Source organism: Fukomys damarensis, unplaced genomic scaffold, assembly GCF_012274545.1.
Source record: "Fukomys damarensis isolate Sample0158 unplaced genomic scaffold, DMR_v1.0_HiC HiC_scaffold_18, whole genome shotgun sequence".
Lineage (NCBI taxonomy): Eukaryota > Metazoa > Chordata > Mammalia > Rodentia > Bathyergidae > Fukomys > Fukomys damarensis.
The window spans coordinates 9,772,355-9,783,947 of NW_022900930.1; the positions used below are offsets into that span (position 1 = coordinate 9,772,355).

The 11,593-nt window shown below is 36.4% G+C and overlaps 1 pseudogene; it reads right to left on the reverse strand.

Annotated features, from left to right (window-relative positions):
• Positions 1-985: 985 nt before the first annotated feature.
• Positions 986-11,593, reverse strand: part of LOC104848874 — a 14,454-nt pseudogene continuing 3,846 nt past the window's right edge.

Below are 11,593 nucleotides of genomic sequence, written 5' to 3' on the forward strand. Positions count from 1 at the left end.
TTTTTAAGTAGAAATACAACGGTTTCCATCACACATCTAATCGTTAACGTGAGGAAAGGCAAAGTACTTCTTCCACACTATACATGGAGTCCAGGAGACTGCGAAGTCTAGAAAGATGCAGCCACTGATGGAGCCTAGAAAATTTCTGCCCTCTTCCCTTTGGGTGGAGGAAGAATAAAAAGAGGAAAGAGCTTCAAATGTGATGAGGGTATAATATCTGAGGCTCCAGTGCTGATAAGAGTCACTGGCACCAAAGACTGGGCTCAAAGTCGTGATTGAACATGTTTTGATTCCTCCAAATATTGCATCTTTAGCAGATTCACCTCCTGCTCAGGACACACTGTTAGGTGTGTGAAGAGTGAATTCTCAGGCTGAAGAAGGCTTAAGGGAGTAGGGGAAAGATGGATATGAGAAGAGGCAGGGGAGGCACAGGCTTTTCAGTGTGTGCATGTTTTCTCTATCTCTTCCTCAGAGGCTGAATGCTCCATGCTCAGTGACTGAGCTGCTCCTTCAGTTAACAGGGTTATACCAGGCTCTGTCTACCTGGAAACTCCATCCTCTTGCCCCCAGATGTGGGCCATATGAGGAAATTAGTTCTTCTGCTTAATGGCAAAGCACAGAGATTCTGAAAATCATTAAATATATTTATAATTCATCTTTGTCTGGAATCCAGTGGAGGAGAAACAGGTGCAGAGAAAGCAGGGAGGTGGGAAGTAAGGTTTAAAAGTTCTTATCATTCACACAAGACAGAAGACATCTTCTGACAACAGCACTGAAGCAACTCGCTGTGCCCCAAAGACTATCCTGGTCAGCTGCAGGGCAACTGGGTCCCAGCAGGAGTCTCAAAGCCCTGCTCCTTATGGGTCTGAGGAATCCAGAGGGGAGTTTGACTGTTGCTACTCATACTTGTCCTGGTCTTGGCAGAGATGTTAAATACCACAACTTTCACGAATCTTGGGTGAATACGAGGTTAGTGTAGGGTGATCTATCTGGAGATGTAGGTATACAGGCATACGCTCCCAAAGGGAAGTGGTGAGGGAGGATTCTGCTTTGGCAGCAGGTCATTGAAAAAGTCCCAGATGAGGATGGTGTCATCATGTGAAATTAACAGTGTGCAAGTCATCAAAGTGGAATCAGAAAGCCCTTCACAATGTTCCACGGGGTCCACAGACAGAGTTTCTATAGGAGCACAGGGGTCCAGAGCAACCACACGATCCCGCACTTTGATTTTTCCATCTTAGACCCCACTGACTATTCTCTGGTTATCATAATGAAACGCATCACACCAATTCCTCCTGACTTGCTAGCACTTGCAAACATGCACCAATTTCTATGTCCCATAATCTGATAGTGTTCTTAGATAAGCCACTCACCACCAACCTTCTCTGTACTGCAAACAGGCAATACCTCATTTGGGTCCATTGAGGGCCCTTAAAAATTCCACAAGTATTTGTATTCCATAAATTTATAGTTCTATATCCAGTTGCAGAAACAATGTACTTGTATCAAGTCAACATGGACAGCTGCTTGATCTCTGTCCAGTACCCTCTGGAGGGTAATATCAGTTGGGGAGGCTATATCTCATAAAGCAAGGGAACCATCTTTGGATCAGGCCACCATCATGCCATTATTGATGTGCAAGAACAGAACTGCTTCACAATGGTGAGTTAATGAGTTTAGCATGGCCCTTGTAATCACATCCCATACTCTGACTGTAGAACCCATGACTCAGTCGTGATCACCTTCTCTTCATACTAGAGACACAGGATGGAACCTGTGTAGCTTGTGAAACTTTGCTTTCAATGTGTTTTTATACCAGATTTTGATCATGTTGTCTCAAAGTTTGCTTACTACTTTCTGGTCATCTTAATGGAAACAGAAAACTCCTTTGCTCATTTTATGTTGGCAGGGGAGTCTCTGTAAACTGTCATTCACATCTCCAATTAGATTCTATGGTCTCAATGTCCTGTATAATTTTAGGATAAAGTGCCTTATAAGAAGAGTTTGGAGGAGCATTTCCATCAGGAGGTTGTTTTTTAATAAATACTACCCACAAGAACCTGTGCTGACCATTGTTTCAATGAGCTTCTTCCATAACATGCCCTCCGATGTCATGCGGTCCCATTCTTTGCACACAGGTTCAGCAGCACACAGAGATTTGGCATCCAAGTAAGACCCAGTGTCCTCAGGAAGATAATCCAAGCCCAGAGTTGACACAGAAGTTATGAAATCCGTCTGAAACAAAGGTTTAAAATATGAGTTTATGACCCCACGTTGGTAATGACACACTGGGGATATAAGATGTTCCACAAATCCCACTTGAATCAGATTCTGACCATTGTTCAAAATCCTTAACACACAATTTTTTTTACCTTCTCATAGCTTGCTGAGTTTCCATTGCTTGGGTACAATCAAATTGTGTCATTGGCAAGTTTTGCTTTAGCCTCACAATGTTCAGTCCTCATAGCTGTGCTTGCTAGACATACTCTTTCTTGGTTTCAGCAGAGTCTGGAAGAGTGGTTGTAAGTCTCTCTGAGTGAATTCTTCTCTGATATTACCTTCCTAGAGGGTCCACTTTTATTGCTGTCTTGTTTACCCAAGGAGCTGTGCAAAGCTTTGAGTGTATCAGTGTCTAGGTTATGCAGGAATCACAGCAAAGGCGTGCTGTATACCAGGCAGAAACCAGTCAGAGACCTGAGCATAGAGTACATGAACTTGGTGAAGCACAGCCCTTCCAGGGCACAGGCCACAGTCAGATCCATGAGCAGAAGCTGCCTCCTCCTCTTTTCCTGCCCTCTTCCATTTCTGAGAGGACCAAGGGGCAAGGGGTCAGGGACATAAAGGTCCAATTTGGGTTATTCTTCTTCACATGGATCTTGTCTTCCTTTCTTACACCATTCATCAGAGACTATTCTTTCCTCACTATTACATCATCGTTATTGACAATCAATTGACCATAAAGAGGTAAATTTGTCTCGAGGCTCTCTATTCCATTTTATTAGTCTATTATATCTGTCCTTGTAATAGTCCCATGCTGTTTTGGCCAACAGAGCTTTGCAGTAGATTTCGAGCTCAGGTAGTGGGCCATATATCACTTTGCTGTTGAACTCTTTGGCCATGCAGGGTCCTTTGTGGTTTCATAAGAATTTTAGAATTATTTAGCCATGAAAAGTGGCTTTGGAATTTTGATAGATTTTTTTCAAATCTGTGGATTACTTTCGGTAGTCTGGACACCTGCACAATATTAATTCTCAGAAAAGATTTCATAGGAAATCTTTTCATTTAGCTGAGTTTTCTTCAATTCCTTTCATCAGTGTTTTATAATTCTCACTGTAGAGATCACCCCTTATATATTTTACGCAAATATTACATATGTATGCTATAATGTACTTTAAGGAAAAGAATAGAATATGTGAAATTATTTGTTTTTCCCAAATCCAAGGTACACATTTGCATATATACTTCATTCTGTAAAAAGTGGCCACCTAAAAGGAATAAATGAACTGATATTTAATACACCTGTAGCATGAATTCACAGAGTCAAAAGATCTGCTTTTAGAAATCTAATTATGTTGTCTAAAGGTCTCTAAAATGACCTTTCTACCTGTAGATACTTAGGATGCTATTAGATTAAGTAAGCTACTATGGTACTTAACTTTCAGGAATTAAGTTTAAAATCTGAGTTGGATGTTGGTTTCTTATTAAATGAAATAAAACTATGACCACTGAAAGTAGTATTTCCTCTTTTTTTCATACTGTACCTCAGTAACCAAAACAAAGTTCATGTGTATGAAGCATATAAAATATGTGACATACCATGGTGAGCATATTTATCTGAAACATTTTCTTTAACTTTCATAATGATTCTAAAAAATATTACTAGTATTCTCCCCACTTTAGAGATTTAAAAGTTTAATTACCATACCAAAGATTAGGGTTTTTTTAAATAAATGGAGTACTACTCAGTCATAAAGAATGAGAAACTGGAGTCTCTGTAAATGGGGAAGGGTGGAGGGGTTGAAGGGAGGGCAGTGGTACAGGGAAAAAATAAGAACCAAGATATACAAGCAAAGGTACAAGATCCCAATGATGAATGTAACTGTATTGTTTACCTAAAATGTACCAATAAAGAAAAGGGGGGGTAAAGATTAGGTAAAATCACAGAACTTGTCATAGCAGAGAGGCACAGAATTAAATTTCTAGTGAATTGAAAATTTTAGATCTTTATCCCTACACTAAGCAGCCTCATTCAAAGCTCATACGCCTATACATATTTGGAAAAAGCACTTTGTATTAGAAATGTAACCTTTTTTCTATATTTCTTCAGTCCTCCACTTTAAAGCAATCTTTTATGCACTTGAATACAGCAACTGCAGCCTTTTCTTTCTCAAGTTAGACGTTCTCAGCTGGGGATTAGGCTCAGTGGTTTCGCCGCCTGCCTCAAGTTAGACATTCTCACATCCCTTAACTACTTGTCTGATATGTATTCATGTCCCCCTCCCTATCCTTTCTTTAAGAAGGCTTCTGATACAGTTGTCCTTCTTAAAGTATAATGCTTAGCTCTACCTCTTCTTGACCTTCTACTTCATTTAATGCTGCCCTAAGTTTCACTGGTCCCTCTAACATCCGTGTTCACACTGTTGACTCGTTCTCATCTCATGAAACAGTGATTCCCCAGTGTTGTCTTACCGTGGTATGGTTCAGATCTAGAATATCCCCCAAGTCTCATGTATTCAGAGGCAGGGCTTTTAGATGTAGATTAGTTCATAGGACGCCAGACTTACCGGTGGATCTATCCATTGATGAGCTCATAGCTAAATACGCTGTTAGGAGGAGGGGCCCGGTTGCAAGAGGGGTGTCACTAAGCCCATGATTTGGAGGATGCATCTCCCTTCCTGTCTCCTCCACTCTCTGCTTCCTGGCTGCCCTGGCTTGAATACCTTTCCCCTCCTCCAGGCCTTCCCACTGTGCCAGTCTGTCTCACAGCAAAGCAGTGATGTAATGAATTCACTGGAGATTGTGAACCAAATAATCCCCTCCTCCTTTCAATAGTGCATGTCTTGTATTTTGTCACAGCAATAGGAAAGTTGACTAAAACATTAACATATTCCTGTTAATCCATGCCTTTCCCAGCCTGCATTTTAATAGGTTTAACTTTATCCATATTTAAGATATTACATTAGAACTGATTAAGCCTTACTTTCCGTGGGCTTCAAAGATATTTTCATTTTTCATTCTTTCTGTTTACTAGCATTCGTTCCAATGATACAGGGTTTGCGTGCTAGCTTTGAATTCATCTAATGTATTGATTAAATCCTCCCACTCTGGATAACAAGCTTTGTGTTGTATGCATGGGAATATTTCTTCAAATAACACTGATCCCTTTAGAGAGTGCTAATGAATGAGACCCTTAGATTCTATGAAACTAAGTATATCAGTGTGAATCCCACATTTCCTTACCTTGAAAATAAGGATATCACTAAAATATTTGTCAATGTCTTCCCGAATGTCTCATAGATAGTATCTATTCTTGTGTAACATTTCCCCCAAAAAAAGAAATGAAATGATTTATCAAAAATGTGTTCTCTATTTTATATTCATTTTACTGTTCCCCTTTATAAGAACCCATCATCAATCTTATAAATACTAAGTTTTTAAATGTTGTTTGGTACCTAAAATAAACGTTCTGGTTTATAGATACCCATGCTATTTTGTAACATACCTTACTCTTTAGCAGAAATGAATTTCATTTCTAAGAAATGAAGGTTTTGTGCATGCTATAGTTTGAATATGGATTTATTTTGTGCCCTAAAGTTTCACACGGCATTATTGGACTTAGTGTGGAACTTTAAAGAAGTGGAGCCTATTGGGAGGTTATTTGATTCACTAAAGGTGCTACCTTTGAGAAGGGCTAAGGTAGTTTTGTGTGACCAGTTGGTAGTTCCTGGTAGTTCACAGCGTTGTCATTTACAGCCTGAGCTCGCCCCATCCAGCTCTCTAGTTTGTTGTGTAGAGATGTGATTCCCTCCTCCCACTTCCTTCGGTTAGCTGTGGGGCCCTTACCACAAACCATACCATGCTGTTCTGACTTGCAGTCTCTAAAACAATGAGCTAAATGCGTCTCTTTTTTTTTTTTTTTGCAGTTAGCTTGCTTCTGATATTCTATTGTAGTGATGAAAAACTATTACAGTGGGTCAATGCTCCTGCTAGCAACCAAAAGAAAGTAAATTTTAAAAATAATTAGAGTCATTCATAGGAAAATGGATAAATATTAAGGATATATTCTTAAGTAAAATAAATAAGTCACATGTGTAAATACCGAATAGTCTCTCTGGTGTGAAAACTATAATAGCACACAAGATCCTAATGGGATAATTAATAATGTGAAATAGGAAGAAAAGGGCTAAAGATGTAGGGAAAGTGGGAAGGGTAGGGGAAAAGGAACAAGGGAAAAGAAAAAAAAATATGAGAAAATGAAAAAATGGAAATAAAGTGTTTGTAAATGGGGAGCGGGGAGGGGGTGAAGGGAGGGCAGGGACAAGGGGAAAAAATGAGAACCAAGACCTGTCATGTGAAGGTACAGGATCCCAGTAATGAATGTAACTGTACTGTATACCTAGATTGTAACAATAAACTCAATAAAAAGAAAAAATAAAATAAAAATAATACATTTAAAGGTATCAGAGAACTCTAGAGTCAAAGAGGACTAGATGAACTAAAATTTCATAGTTAAGGACTCTTCTAGGAGAGATGACAAATACCAGCTTTTTCCTTTCTTGGATCATTTAACAATTCTGAAAAAGGCATGTGGAGTGAGCTTGGCACTGGGTGAGGGACCCTCCTGAGTAAAGAGAAAGGGGTTACGAATGTAGAGGTCTTACAGCTGCTGCTCTATGCAGAAACCTAGAAGATCCTAGGTATAAGTCAGTGTTTGTCATGGTCAGCTCTCTTAAGCTATTCAGCTGTAGAGGCTAGGTTGGAAAGGTAGACTAAAATCTTTCACACTTTCATGGATTTTAAAGTATAAAATACTACTAGATGGTATTTGATGACCCACCTTGCCTTTAAGATATTAACCAGATTGTGAAGTTGGATAGGGTAAGAGATATGCTCAAAACTTTCAGAATTAAATCTGCCCAGTACATAAGTGCTGAGGAGATAGAAACTCACAATTTTCTGATTTAAAAAAAAAATCTAAAAGGGATAACTCATACCTCAGAGATAAGCCATTTGAAAATTAGAACTTAGAACAGTGGTGGTGAAGCTACAGCATGGGTACCATAGCAGGCACACAGAGTCCTCTCTGTCTGTCCATAAGCCAACGTGCCTCAACCAAGGTCTGACCAATGATCAGCATGCATACAGCAGCAAAGATCACTTTAATTGAGCAAAATCACGCCAAATGCAAACTTTTACTTTCCAACAAAAAGCTGTTTGTATCATTGAAAACTCTGTTAACGTGTTTTTAAGACCAAAGATGAGTTGTTGTTTTTTTCTAAATAAAAACTTCAATATTTAGGTTTAATTGCAGTATTGGCACTTTGTGGTAAATAAGTGGGATTTGGATTGCAGTTTGGACATTTGGTCTCTAAAAGGTTCACTGTCACTGACTTAGAAACTAACTGTTTTAATAGATCAATCCAATTATGGGCCAAAGTGACCATTCAAAACACCTTCCCAAAAGACTAAAATGAGAAACATTTTTAGTGAAAAATAGTGTCACCTACAACCTATATGATTCTTTTATTCACACTATCACACAATAAAAGAAATGCCAGGTGTCTGAGGAGTCAGGAAGATGTAACTGATAATCAAAGGAGAAAGCAAAAAAACAAAGATAATTCAAACATTACCCACAGTAGAAAAAGGACTTTAAATATTTCTATGAATATATGAAAGGACATAATAAACATGTGAATGTGTGAAATAATATAAAGATGAGACATGTAAGATTGAGGGAAAGATGAAGAATTTGAATTTATGAAAGAATTAAAGTACAGTTTTCTAGAAGTAAAAGGTGCAATATTTAAGACTCATTGTATGGGTTCAACAGTAGATGATGAAGACAGTATCGTATTTGAAGACAAGTTAACATAACAATCCAAACCAAGTAAGAGCAAGATAAATTGATGGAAATAAATGAGAGGAAAACCTAAGAGAAATATAGGGGGGTACGTTTCTTTAAAAGGAGGAAAAAATACTCTCACCAAACTTGTTTGTGCAGGCTGTAATCCCAGCACTCTGGAAGGGTGCGTCAGGAGGATCACAAGTTCAAACTCAGCCTCAGCAGCGTGGTGACCTAGCAAAGGTCTGCCTCAAAATAAAATTATAAAAAAGAAGAAGGACCAAGAACAGAGATCAGTGCAAGGACCCTGGCTTCAATCTTCAGAAAAACAAACAAACAAAAACAAAATGTACTTCCCCAGCAGAAAAATAATAGCTGTTTGAAACATTAACTTACTGATAAAAACAAAGCCCAGCTAGTAAACCTAAACAAGATAAAAACAACAAAAAAGCCCATAATATCACTATTAGGATAATATCACAATTAGGACTAGAGCACACTTGCTGGAATAGTTATAGTAGAAAATAGATAATACCAAGTGTTGAAGATATGGAAAAGGAAAGTCTCATATATTGCTTTGAGGAATGCAGAATTGCACAAGCCTTTTGGAAAACGGTTTGTCATTTTCTGAAAACGCTCACATAACCTAGAAATTCCTTTTAGAAGTCCACACAAAGAAATGGAAACGTATCCATGAGAAGAAACACTCACAGAAGTTCATAGCAACATTATTCATAGTAGCACAAATACTGACAATTGCCAATCACATACTTCACCAGAAAGCACATGCACAGAGTAGTAACAAGAAAAACACATGGTGAGTATATCCATAAAGTGCAATAATATTCAGTCCTAAAGAGGAATGAAACATGAACCCTTGACATCACGTGGGAAGCATGAACACAATATAAGTAAAAGGAGCCGGATATAAAGTACTGTATATTATATCATTCTATTGATATTCAATATTCAGAAAATACAAATGTGTAAAGACAAAAAGTAGCTCTAAGATAGCCTAAAGACAGAAGGGGAATGTGTGAAGTTGGGGTTGACAAAAAGCACTTTGAGAAAAATATTTTGAGTGTTAGAAAAATACCAAAACCATACTTCAATAATATTTCCCTGATTTTATAAATTTACTAAATTCACTGAATTATAAACTTACAAGAGGCAAATTTCATGGCATCTAAATTATACCTTAATAAAGCTGCCAGACAAAGCCTTATATTTTTTACTTTTTAAAACTCTAAACTATTGTATACTATCTGATTAAAATAACAGAAAATTCGTTACATGTGCTATCTTTCTTTTGTAACAATAGATATATTCTTAAAAAGAAGACAGTGAAAATTCTAACATGTAGAGGTACAAGATCCAAACAATGAATGTAACTGTATTGTATCCCTAAAATGTACCAATAAATTCAATTAAAGCTGAAAAAAATTCTAACAATGAAGGCAATATGTAGATACAACTTTTAAATAACACAAAAACTTAGAGCTGCCATTCTTTACAAGATACAAAAAAAAAAAATCCAGAAGATTATGGATGGTCCATTAATATGTCAAAAAGAGAGGGAAAATCTGGTCAAGCTAAAATTTTATAGATGCAAAACTATCATTCACAAACAAAGGCAAAATGGTCAAAACCAATTTGTAGCGAAAAAAGCAGAGCAGTCTTTTTACAGAAAAGGGAATGAGAGGAGCCGGTAAAGGGACATAAAGGAATTAAGGCAGTGATTAAATTATTCTATATCTTGATTGGAAAGGTAGTCTCAAAAGTCTTGACATTTTTTTAATTCCTGAACTAAAATATACTTAAAATAATGAAGCTTATTATGTGTAAAGTATATATCAAAAAATTGACCAAATAATAGAAATGTAGGTAAAAAGACATTAGAAGACATAAAAAGTTGAGAAAGACCATCACCAATAGATAGAACTTTTTAAAAAAAGACACCACAGAGTCTTTTATACTGATAAAAATATTCAAAGGAAATCATAGTACTTTAAGAAAAAACAAACAGTATCAGAAATTGTAAATGTACATGTTGTATATGTTATTTGGCCTATAGTCTGGTTTTTCATCTGTATATATAACTAACTTTATAAGGTTTTATAAATAAATGAATCTGATGCTGGAAAAACAAAAGGTGGAGGGAGAGGGAAATAGAATTGAAATATGTTATGTACATGAACCAATTTCCTACAGGGAATGTAATCTTTATGTACTGCAAACATGTACTAATAAGTAAAAAAAAATTAAATGTACGGGAAGACAATTTAAACACAATAGCAACAATTCCAAGAGAGTTTTTCACTCATAGGGAACTAAAATATATGACTATAATAGCACAAATGGTAGAAGGTAAATAAATGAATAAAAACAGAAGGTAGTTTCTTATGGTTCAAGATACCTGGTCATATAATAAGCAACAATGTGTGCTGAAATTTTTAGGGTAGTCACTAAAACATAAAACAAAAGAATGCAACAGAGGAGAAAAAAATGTAAATGGTGTATAAATAAATAATGTCAGATTAATCCAAAAGTCAATCAAAAGAATAAAAGAATTAGGTGTAAGTGGTATGAATAAAAACCAAGTATCAAGAGGATAGCTATTTTAATATTAACAAGGTAGACTCCACAGAAGAAATAAAAAGAAAAGCATAATTCTAAATTTGTGCATACCTAGTGACACATTTGAATATACATTAACTTATCTTAAAAACACAAGAGAGAAATTCATCAATAACACAAAGACTTACACAGAATGCTTTACCAATTTGATCTAAGATGATAGATGACAGACAGATGATGGTGAGCATTTTGCATAATGCTCATGAACATTTGCCAAATGCACTTTATATCTCAACTAGAAAATCTCAACTCAGTTCAAAGAACGAAAATCCTACAAAATATGTTCTCTCATCACAGTGGGCTGAAAGTGAATGAAAGTAAAGTAAAAGTATGTGGCATGCAACTAAAGCAGTGTTTACTGGATTTTTTTATCTTTAAATACATATTTAGAGAAGGTTGAAAAATCAGTGATCAAAGTTTTCATCTCAAGAATCTAAAGGCTGTAGAGGGAAGTAATTTGGATAATCAAGAGCAAAAATCAATAAATAGAAAAGAGACAACAGAGAAGCCAGCAAGCCAAAAGTTGGTTGTTTTAAAAGATTAATGAAATTGATAAATGTTTAGCAAGAGAAATGAAGGAAAAAATATAAATTACCAATATTAGGAAGAAGAGCCTTCACTCAAACTCCTAGGCACCTGAAGGATAGATTTACATATTGTGAATGAGTTCATGTCAATAAAGTTGATTACACAAACAAAATAAACAAATTACTCAAAGTAAATATTTATCAAAACTTACCCCCAAAATAAACAGAAAAACCATTAATTCAATACCCATTAACAAAAATGAGTTAGTAATCAAAACTTTCCTAGAAAGAACTCCTCAGATACAGATAACTCCACTGATGAACAAATCATACATTTAAGGGAAAAATATGCCATCTCCATAGC